Source organism: Pelobates fuscus, chromosome 12 (genome assembly GCF_036172605.1).
Source record: "Pelobates fuscus isolate aPelFus1 chromosome 12, aPelFus1.pri, whole genome shotgun sequence".
Taxonomy (NCBI): domain Eukaryota; kingdom Metazoa; phylum Chordata; class Amphibia; order Anura; family Pelobatidae; genus Pelobates; species Pelobates fuscus.
In genome coordinates, this window is record NC_086328.1 from 121371458 (window position 1) to 121383149 (window position 11692).

Consider the following 11692-nt stretch of genomic DNA (forward strand, 5'->3'; position numbering starts at 1 on the left):
TCTCCACCTCACCCCTGGCAAGGATTATTTTCTGGATAACTTATGCTACATTATATCATATATCTATATCTCTCTAAGTAGACGGAAAGCACTCCAGGATCTTTGAAGTATAGTAAAATATATAACTTAATTTATATCAAAAAATGATAAAATAAACATCAACGTTTCGGCTCACATCTGGAGCCTTCTTCAGGATGACAAATATAACATTTACTGACATAACAGTGCAATATATATACAAAATAATTAAATGCTCACCATCATCGTATGAGTCAGAAGCAGTAACCACCAAAATCCACGAGAAGAAAGCCGATCAGCCCGATCTGCCGAAAATCTGGCCGGTTCCCATGCTGTTAGCGTTCCACCGTTGCTAGGCAGCGGCCGAAACGCACAGCATACTGCCGTTTGGCTGCTCGCGAAAAAAATGATTGCCAGAGCAATCATCCTTAGCCAGCCATACATGCTGTTGCTGGGAAGGGCTCTCTGCCACAAATCTCTCATACATAAAACAACAAGGGTGGTGAACCGCGCCAAAAAGTGCTAAAAGTGCAGAATAAATATATTATACATACATATAAATCTTGATCAATGATAAAAATCCTCAGAGGAAACAAAAAAAACAGTGGAATAATAGTGCAGTATGCTCTAATTAATAGATACACATTAATATAAAAGCTCCCAGGAAAAGGCAAACTCACACTTTATAGAGCTGCTAAGAGCTCTGCTGTATCACGCCTGGACGGTATAATCCCCGTCTTAGGATGTATAACTGTTGGTGGTGTGGAATATCCAGACTCAGCAACCATATATAGGAGGAAAAACAAAATACAAAATACAATGGTACAGTAAAAAAGCCACAATTGGAATAATGAAATGAAGATTGTCCTTCTTATCCAGAGCAATGACTTGCTCTGGTTTTAGCAGCTTGTGGTGGTATAATCCCCACCAAAGGATAAATGAGTATAACAGGAATCCAGCAGCACCAGCAAGGATATGGAAACCAGAAGAGTATTGAATAAAAAACTAAACTTTATTGTTAAAAAAAACAATATAAAATGGAATAAGGCTTCCAGTCCTTCACTTAACGCGTTTCGTCCGGATTTGGGCTTTATCAAAAGTGTAAATGGGCTTGGGAATCCGTCAACCTTTTCTATGGAGTCTTAATCATTCAATTACATAATAACGTCCTACTTTCATTTGGGTTGCGGACGTCTACCGGAAGTGATGTATCGCGACCCACAGTTGCTTCTGGCATCCGTAGGATGTTATTATGTACTTGCATTGTGGACTACATATCCCATCACCGGTGCGGCGCGTCACTTCCGGTCGACGCCCGCGACCGAAACGGAAACAGGAAGAAGAGCACCACACCAGACAGTAATTGAATGATTAAGACTCCATAGAAAAGGTTGACGGATTCCCAAGCCCATTTACACTTTTGATAAAGCCCAAATCCGGGCGAAACGCGTTAAGTGAAGGACTGGAAGCCTTATTCCATTTTATATTGTTTTTTAACAATAAAGTTTAGTTTTTTATTCAATACTCTTCTGGTTTCCATATCCTTGCTGGTGCTGCTGGATTCCTGTTATACCCATTTATCCTTTGGTGGGGATTATACCACCACAAGCTGCTAAAACCAGAGCAAGTCATTGCTCTGGATACTGTAAGTAGGACAATCTTCATTTCATTATTCCAATTGTGGCTTTTTTACTGTACCATTGTATTTTGTATTTTGGTTTTCCTCCTATATATGGTTGCTGAGTCTGGATATTCCACACCACCAACAGTTATACATCCTAAGACGGGGATTATACCGTCCAGGCGTGATACAGCAGAGCTCTTAGCAGCTCTATAAAGTGTGAGTTTGCCTTTTCCTGGGAGCTTTTATATTAATGTGTATCTATTAATTAGAGCATACTGCACTATTATTCCACTGTTTTTTTTTGTTTCCTCTGAGGATTTTTATCATTGAACAAGATTTATATGTATGTATAATATATTTATTCTGCACTTTTAGCACTTTTTGACACGGTTCACCACCCTTGTTATTTTACATATCACACTGTAAGCAGGTATTGGGAATTCCTGCTGGTTTACTGCTGCCTTACTACTTTTGGTTATATAGAGAGCGCCTAATTTATTCCTTATCTTGTTTACCCAATGTCTCATACATGGATATAGTGAAAAGTAAAATAGACCGAAGCAGGTCTGCAGAGTGATAGGATAAAAGCACACTAATTGAAGAGCTCGGTAAAAAATGTATGCAAGTGGCAGACTGAATAGACATCCTAATAACTATGCAATGTGGAGTAATCCTTATTTCTACATTTATATCAATCATTCCTATCTCCAGATATATGCCAAAATGCCAAAATGTAACACTTGAAAAGTGGCAACAGTGTATAACAATCTGTAGCTATGAAGAACAAACCGCACATGCAGACATTATTTCTAAATGAAGTTTGTTATACTGCTGGTATAGAAAAATGAGGATGCCCATCATGCCATACAAGTAAAAAAGAGACGGGGGAAGGAACAGAAGTTGTTGGTAGAATATTTAAAGGTAGAGTAAGTGACAAGTTCATGTTATGTGGATTAGAAAAAAAAGCCCTAAGAGAAAAAAAGGGGTTCGAGAAAATTACTGAATAGAAGAAAAAGCATGTGTGAAAACGATTAGAAGTCAATCCTAATAGGATACCCCAACTTAGCGTCTATCAAGCAAACACATATGCATTGTTATGTGGGTGGATTAGAAAACAAAATATACTTCAAATAATGATCATTGAGGGAACAACAGGAATAGTATTCTCTCTTTGTTAGACAACATTATATACTCCAAGTCATAATATTCAAAGAAATGATACTTTCTCATTGAGGCCTTTGGGCCAAACTGTATCGAGAGTTCTAATCCAAAATGCCTCTTTGTAAGAGTAGCTTGCTGCGGTCTCTCCCCCCTCCCCCCCCCCCCCCTCTAGGACGGTTTGCTCTACCCCCGCAACAATGCAACTGCAATTTACAGTATATTTTATTGCCGATATCCAAGTTATTAACAGAAAATAAAACTAATACAGTTCTTATACATTTACAAAACAGAAATATCTATAAATATAAGACAAACAGAGCATAGAGTAGTATTGCATATACACCAATATATCCATTGCGGTCGGCTCCCATTGGCCCACGTCATTTCGGCACCCCCATTCACGCATGTTTTGGGGCGCAGGCATGACGTGGACCAATCAAATTAAAAATAAAGGTATATAAACTTACCTGGACATTCTGTGCCCTATTGTGGTTTCTATTCCCAGTACCCTTTAGTGCGTTCCTTGTGATTAGTATTGTATTCTGGTATCGACCTTGGCTTTGTTTCCTGACTCTGAGTTTCTCGTTAACCCTTGCCTGTCTTGTTTGCTCTTCTAAATATTACCATGTATCTGACTCTGGCTGACTCTCGTTTTCGCTGTCTCTCCGTTACCCTGACCTCGGCTCAAATTTCAACTACGCTTTTCTCTGTCTAACGTTAAGTCCGGCCACTCTAAGGCCCGGTAAGACGTTTATATTCCTTTTGTCTGTTCTTTGCTATCCTAAACTCTGCGTGTTGGGGTTATACTCTGTGACACTCAGGAATCAAAAGTGCCAACCCTGTGGTCCAGGAGAAACAGGCACTTCTTTTCAAAAACGACCAGCACAGTTCAAACTCTGCCTTAGTTCCCTCTTTTTTTTTTTTTTTTGTCAATCTTTCTTTTATTGAGGCAAGCATTAAATGGGGTACAGAATAAGGAAGAGGGGATGCACGATATTTGTACAGGATGGGGTCACGCTAACACAATATAACATCACCTACGTGTGGCAGCCTCATTTTGTATTAAGTGAGCTGTCCAGAAAATTAATAACAAGCATAGCGTATTAGTTATGAAAGTATCTAGTCATGAACTATGTGATATATATATAAACGTGAGTAACGTACAGGTTAGTCAGCCAGGTGGTTGCTCAATACTCTACCTAGGCATGTCCCTAATCGCATAAATCAAGTAAATGGGCACAAGCATATAGAGATCGCTTAAAACAGCAGGTTATGGTTATAGATTGTTTGGTCATGCTGATTAAACCCCCCACCCACCATGTATGCCTTTGGTTATGCCAGTGGAGGCCAAAAGAAAAAACGTGCAGCCAAGCATAACAAGCTATACTCATTGTAGGCACCCTGGAGTAGTGGGCGACAGGTAACTATACAGGTTAGCATGCAGGGTGAGAAGTAGGAAAAAGCATGGTAAGAAAATCATTAAGCTTTAAGCAAATTCTGAATATTATGTCCATGGTATATGGGTGTATAGCTGCTAGCGCCTTCTGAGTCGAACTCAGGACACAGGAGTAGTCTCCGGGTCATCCAATGCCCGTAGTCGGTAACTGCGATGCTAGTGCCTGGTCACTCTGGTAGCCAGTCGCTGGTGAGCCTCTTGGGGTCCACTTGAGCAGCTGGGCATCGTGGGCGAGTTGAGGCCCTGTCCCTTGCAACTGGTCGGCATCTTCTTCCCACAGACTCGGGAGCTCAGTGAGGCCGTGTCTACCCTTGTCCGGGTGATACGTAGGGCCGCGCTGCTATTTCGCCGCCTGCGGCATGCGGTCCTCGCACCGCGTGGTTGATGCTTTGGAGGGAGTCACCGAGTGACCGCTGGCCCGGATGGGCTGCCAGCCCCTGCCGCAGTTGCCTGAGTGCTCTGGTCAACTCGCCCTTCTGTTCCCCCCGACTTCAGTGTATGAGTAGGTGGCGGTGGCGGTTGTGCCAGGTGCTTGTATAAGGCTCTCCAGAAACGCTGAAATATTCTCTCCAGCCGTCGCAGTGCAGCTTCCATGTGGTCGCCTTTCAGCGGCTGTGGCATGGGCTCGGACGGCTCGGTCACCTCCTCTGTTTTGCTAGGCCTAGTACGGTTCGGGCCAGCATCCTGGTGGGTGGTTTGATACAGGGTTGTCGATTGCTTGGGGCAGGTGGGGACCGGGAAAACCCTGGTCCATGGGGGGAACGGAGTCTCGCCTCGGTGCGTGTAGCAAGTTTCAGCGGTCGGGGAGCGGCCGTCTCCCGTGCGCCGTCCATGTTGGTAGGCCACAGGGGCCGAGTTGGCGTGGCCGGCGAGTATCTCCACAGTTGTGGCATCGCCGTGGAAGTCTCTCGGTCCTCTGTCGATTGTGCAGCAAGGTGAGCCGGTTCTGCGGGCTTAACAGTGCCAATTTTCGAGGTACCAAGCAGACGTGTTTAGTACAGCTAAACACGTCTGCTTGGCTCTGCGGTCAGGCCCCGCCCTCCTAGTTCCCTTTTTATATTCTGTTGCCTTGTTCTTCCTTATATCCTGGATTCGTTCACTTTCCACCTTGTGTTCCACGTACTCGGAACATGCGTTTTGTCCATACAATATGTGTGCTCAAGCATTAATAAAATCATTAAAAGGCTAATAATATATGTATTACAAGTAAAGCGGGGGGGGGGGGAGAGGGAATATGGATTCTAAATACAAATTAAAGTCTTTAAACCTTCTCTAACTATTTATCGACCAAACGACTTATTGGATCAAACAAAAAAATAATCATATTAAAAATTAAAAATTACAACTTTAAATAAAAAATAGAGGCGGTACGGATGACATTTTGGTGATTTGGAAGGGATTGGTTAAGACTCTAAATTACTAAATTAAATACATCATTAACAATTTCTTGTCATTAAACTTTTCTTCTTGACCTTACACTACACATCGAAAATTCGGAAATTAAAACTATGACATTCGTCAAACCAACAGATACAACCGCTTAATTGATATTAAAAATAGCCATCATCCTAAATGACTATCCAGTGTCCCCAAAAGCCAATAGGCTACAAAGGAACTGTAGAGCAAGGGATCAATATGTTAAACAGGCAGGTAGTTTAAAGAAAGACTTGTTGGATAAGGGTTATGAGAACCAATTTTTGGAGATAGTGAAAGTGGGGAACATAGAAAGAGGTGAATTGCTGTTAAACAAATAGAAAGAATATTGATGATAAATATTAATTTTCATTCAATACACAATATAGTTCCCATGCTTTTGAGGTCAGTCATATAATTAAAGGGAAATTATAGTGCTAGGGGAAAAAAAGAGAGAAATTTGCCCAGACCAAAGATTGTTGAAAACAAGTATAAAAATTAACTTTTAATCATAATATTTAAAAAAAATTCAGTAATTTGAAAAAAGGTGATTAAAAAATGTGTGTACAGACTACCTTAAATAAAGGTGCAAGATCAAGCACTCCTATATTGTCTGACAGCGACAATGTTGCAATATAACAAGTGTTGTCCTTGATATGAAGTGCTAGATGAAGCACTATTTTATCTTACAGCAACACCTACAGGCTCCCTCGGCGCTGGGGACTCTCCTCCTCCTTCCGACATCTTCGGCTGTATGCGCATGCGCGGCAAGAGCCGCGCGCGCATTCGGCCAGTCTCATAGGAAAGTATTCTCAATGCTTTCCTATGGACGCTGGCGTCTTCTCACTGTGGAAATCACAGTGAGAAGCGCGGAAGCGCCCCCAGCGGCTGTCAATGAGACAGCCACTAGAGGCTGGATTAACCCGTTTACAGCAGGCAGAGTTAATCCTAGATGGACCTGGCACCCAAACCACTTCATTAAACTGAAACGGTCTGGGTGCCTATAGTGGTCCTTTAACACACACTAATGGAAGTGCAAGATAAGACACGATATGGTGTTGCAGCAGCGATGTATAACTATAAGATATATAAGGTACAACTAATGATTCTTACTGCTGATTTACTCTGGGTCATTGTTTGAACTTATATTCTGGTGACGAGTGATGTATCGTCTCTGTACACTGCTATCCGACATGACTTAGGGTGCAAAACAGTTAGAAAGTGTCTTGAAAATTTTGGGAAACATTCAAAAGAACAGATAAATTTTATTATTTATTGGATATTAACTAATAATTATTTTGTTTTTAACTCTCAATTTTATCTCCAACACCAGGGCACAGCTATGGGGGCCAGGTTCGCTCCCAGCTACGCCAACCTGTTCATGTCAGGTTGGGAACAAGAGTTTATTTATGGTGGTGTGGAATGGGAGACGAACCTGGTTACCTACAAGAGATATATCGATGACCTGATTTTTATTTGGAATGGTTCTCGTTTTATGTTAGAAGAATTTTTAAATAAATTAAATATCAATAATTGGGGCATAACGTTAACTAGTGAAATTAGCACAACAAGTATTAATTTTTTAGATTTGAACATTTATATTGAGAATAATAAGATCATGACAAAATTTTTTTTTAAAAAGGTTGATGCCAATAGCTATGTCCTATACAATAGCGGTCACTATACACCGTGGTTGAATAATATACCTAAAGGTCAATTCCAGAGATTAAGACGGAATTGTACTAGTGATTTTATGTACGAGGAGCTAGCCTCTATTTTAGAAGATCGCTTTAAATATAAGAAGTATCCCGTAGATTTGATACATAAAGCCAGGATTGAAATAGGTAAAAATAGCCAGGATGATCTCATTAGACCAAAAGATAAATGTATTACGCAAGATCATAAAGTTGCACCTTTAGTATTAGATTTTAATGAGAATTTTAGAGAAATTAAACATATTATACACAAGCATTGGCACTTACTTAGAAAGGATAGGGAACTCAATGTTTTATTACCAGATAGACCTTTTATAACATTTAGGGGAGCTCCCAGTTTTAAAAGTATTCTAACGAATATTTACCCAAAAGAGGATAATGTTAATAGGTTGACTAATAATTTCTTAACTAGCAAGAATGGTTTTTATTCTTGCAATAGATGTATAGGCTGTAAATGTAGCGTTAATAGTACTTTGAAAGGGATCAGTAAATTTAAAAATAAGTACACTAATGAGGAACATCAGATTAATGAGTTTATTACCTGTTTTACGAGAAACGTGATATATTTATTGATATGTCCGTGCGGACTTCAATATGTGGGTAGAACCATTAGGCCTCTGCATAAAAGAATAGCAGAACATGTTTACAATATAAGGAGAGGGTATGAGTCACATAGTGTATCAGCTCACTTTAAGAGGTTTCACAATATGGACCCAAAAGGCCTTATGTTTTTAGGTATTCAGAGTGTTAAGAAGTCGTGGAGAGGTGGTAACTTTATACAACAAATAGGAAAGGTGGAGATGAGATGGGTGTATAGGTTAAATACCTTACAACCCTCTGGTCTTAATATTGAGTTTGACCTTTTTAATTTTATGTAATGTGGTCCCCTTATACTCTTTTCTTTGTTGTGCTTGTTTTTTTACATTTATTTTTTAACATTTGCCTGATGTATTTCATTTATTATGCATAGTACTTGTAAGTATTTTTTTAGCAATTTTTACATGTGTTTATAATATGCATTTTTTGATATTTTAAGTATGTCTCTTTAAGAGCAAGAAGAGACTTGACTAACAGTATACATTTTTAGTTCAATTGACGTTTTGAGTATGTCTCTTTAAGAGTAAGAAGGGACTAGATGAACAGATTGAATAATCAGCTGTATGGACTCATTAGACTTTGTCGAAAATGGAAGCACGCCCACTTTTTGAGGCTGTTAAAATGGGATGGTCGGCACAGGAACACGTGATCTGAGGAAGCCTGTACGGCGAAACGCGTCATCACGCTAGCACGCAGTACGTAAGGAGGATTGGACGCTCGAGAGACTGTGGGACAATTTTCACGATATCCAGAATACCGGTATCCGGATGTTTGTTGATTTGTTTTAAGTGATGTCTGAGCGATCTTAATCCAGCCTGCATAAGTCTGCTGAATATTTTATACTAATAAAATGTATTTCATACTGAGACGGCCGCCCAATCGTTTTTACCTCATTGGATTCGTCAAGAGGTCTACTCCCTGGAAACACTGTGTAACAGTGAAAAAGCGATTATAGCCTGAGCAGTCTCTTTACCTGCTCTGTGTTTGTGAGTGTTATATCACATTTTTAAATATGTATAAGTACTAAACAGTATTATACTATTGTATTTTTTGTCTCTTTTTTACATGTGGAGAACCAGTTACCCTTATCAAATTTGGGTTTGTAAGTTCAATTAGTCATATTGATTCACAAACTAGCACTTATTAATCACAAATGTTTGCACTTTAATATATTGTGTAAATAATAGTGCATATTATATATGTCACATTATTGGTTGTTTTGCACATTTTGCACTTTAGTACTTTTATGAGTGTTGCATTTTGCACAAGTTTGTGAAGGCACAGTTATTTAAAGACACAGCGCACTTTATGTTTTAACCATTTGAACTTATTACTTATTGACCTTTTTACTTATCGAATATATGGCTTGTATAGAACTTTATCACTCTGCAATTTTTCTTTTCATTTTGTTTCATCGTCGTAAATAAATGTATCTTTAAAAAAGTTCATACTATCTTTTACCATTCACTCTCCCTCCTAAGTTAGCCCCACACGTAGCTCACGGTTCGACTGGAAGGGGAGGGTGCGCCCACTCTCAATGTTGTTTATTCTGTAATGGTATTTCTTATTTTTATGTATTTTCTTCTCAATGCCTGCAAGTGTAACCGACCTGAAACACAGATTTGGATACCCAGCGGGCATATCCTCGCAAGCTTTTGCCCATGTTGCCACAAACTTAGCTCAATTAATCTTAATTATTATTATTATTTTATTTTTTATATAGCGCCATCAAATTCCGTAGCGCTGTACAGTGGGTGGACTAGCAGACATGTAATTGTAACTAGACAACTGGACGTACAGGAACAGAGGGGTGGAGGGCCCTGCTCAATGAGCTTACATTCTAGAGGGAGTGGGGTATAGTGACACAAAGGGTAAAAGTAGGGGTACGAAGTAGGTTGTTAGAGAAGTATTTACTGAAGGCGTAGTAGGTCATCTGTGTGGTTCTTCATTTGACACAAGCTGACTGACTGTCGTTTAAAAACACATAAAACTGTGCAGTAATCCTTGTAATCATATGTTTACTCTATAAATCTAATGTTACTATCAATCTTTTATATGACCAATGCAAACATGAACGCTTAACCCTGCACTGCAAAAATAAAGAATTCAAATAAAAAATAAAAACTCCATACCACTTCCAGTCCTTCAAAGAACATCAGATGATAGCGTGTACTTGTAGTAACTTTATGTGCTACATGTTGCAGAGAGGGTCACATTTAATCTAAGAATCAAAAATTCATCAATGTATAAACAACGCCATTTAGACCTAATCTCAGCACTTTTCTCTGATTAGTTTTTAAGATGGCCCTGCTTTTAGACGTTTTCATACAGATTAGCTCTGGCTTTGGACGAGAGGCTGAAGCTTATCTTGTATAAGGGATAGCATATAATTAACCAGCCACTTCAGATCTATATTTACCAGGTGCGCCGTGTGTCCCCCCCCCTACTTAGAGCTATAACGTAATCATCTTACTAGTATATCCACAGACTAATGCTAAGTGAAAGCAGTTTTTTTGAAATCGTACGTGTTATTATGACATTAAACCTGTCAGTCAAAAATTACACTGCTGTCTGTCATTTATGAACAATAAATAAAATGAACTATGTGTTCATAGCCCAAATGCTGGAACATTTTCTATACAGGTGTGACATTCCCAGCCATTCAATGTCATGGATGAGATTGGAAAAGCCAGGCTACAGGTGGTGACAGTGGTTTGGCACAGAACTGGGGGACAACAGAAGAAGCCTGCTAGCATCAAGGATGCTACATGTTTAAAGTTTAAAGGGGCACTCCAGACTAGATTTAGAGAAGGGGATATCCTATATATGCATGATTAACAGTAGTCTCATTCATGCAAAGACATGAATGAAGAGACAAGAGTGAAACTACACTCCAGGTTGATATAACATGCATACAGTATATCAGCGTACCAATAGCTAATTTCAGGGTTTTTTAATTTTTTTATTAATGGATCTACAGAAACAATGACACATGAGTCCAGGTATAGCACCGCCATGTTCATAGATGTGTATGAATAAAACGAATGTCAGTTAGAGCAGGTGTGCACCCAACCTGCAGATGACCTCCTAGAATTTACAGAATTCCGAGACTCCAAATACAGGGAAACGAAGGCGGGTGATCAACTGTGCCATAACGTAGGTCAGAAGCGTAAGTTGTTATAGTACTTGAAGTGTACTTTTAACACGGAGAAGTATACTATCACAGGTGCAGTTTTTACAGCACTCCCTCACACAAAGCGCTGTACGTTATGAAACAAGTCCCCTGTTTTCATTCATTGTGTAAATTCTAGCTGTTGCGATTTCCAAATATTTCCCATTCTATCATGGGTGGAATTAGTTTTATTCATAGAAAAAGTAAAAATAGAAAGAGGAAATCTCACTGAACTGTGCAGTTGCTGAACTATAGTTCCCTCAAACACATACTGGGCTTTGTGTTCTCAATAAAAAGAATGGGAGGAACAGGATCGGCTGGGAAAGCTAAGCCACTCTTCAACCTTTGGAGAAGCTACAGATTTGATGCAAACAAGGGAAATTCAGAAGCAAATATATTTGTTTATTTATTCATAGTTTTTTTAATATATCAAAGTTCTAACTATTAAAAGTAGGGGATTAATAAGTGGGTTAGGATATTAATTAACTCAATAAGCATTGCTACCATTATGAGACTGTAACATATAGCCGCTTTAT

At 39.4% G+C, this 11692-nt stretch overlaps 1 protein-coding gene across 1 annotated transcript in view; it reads left to right on the forward strand.

Moving 5' to 3' along the window:
* LOC134579425 (golgin subfamily B member 1-like) overlaps positions 1-11692 on the forward strand; it is a 146027-nt gene that overhangs the window by 54361 nt on the left and 79974 nt on the right. The gene's annotated exons all lie outside the window — the stretch shown is intronic.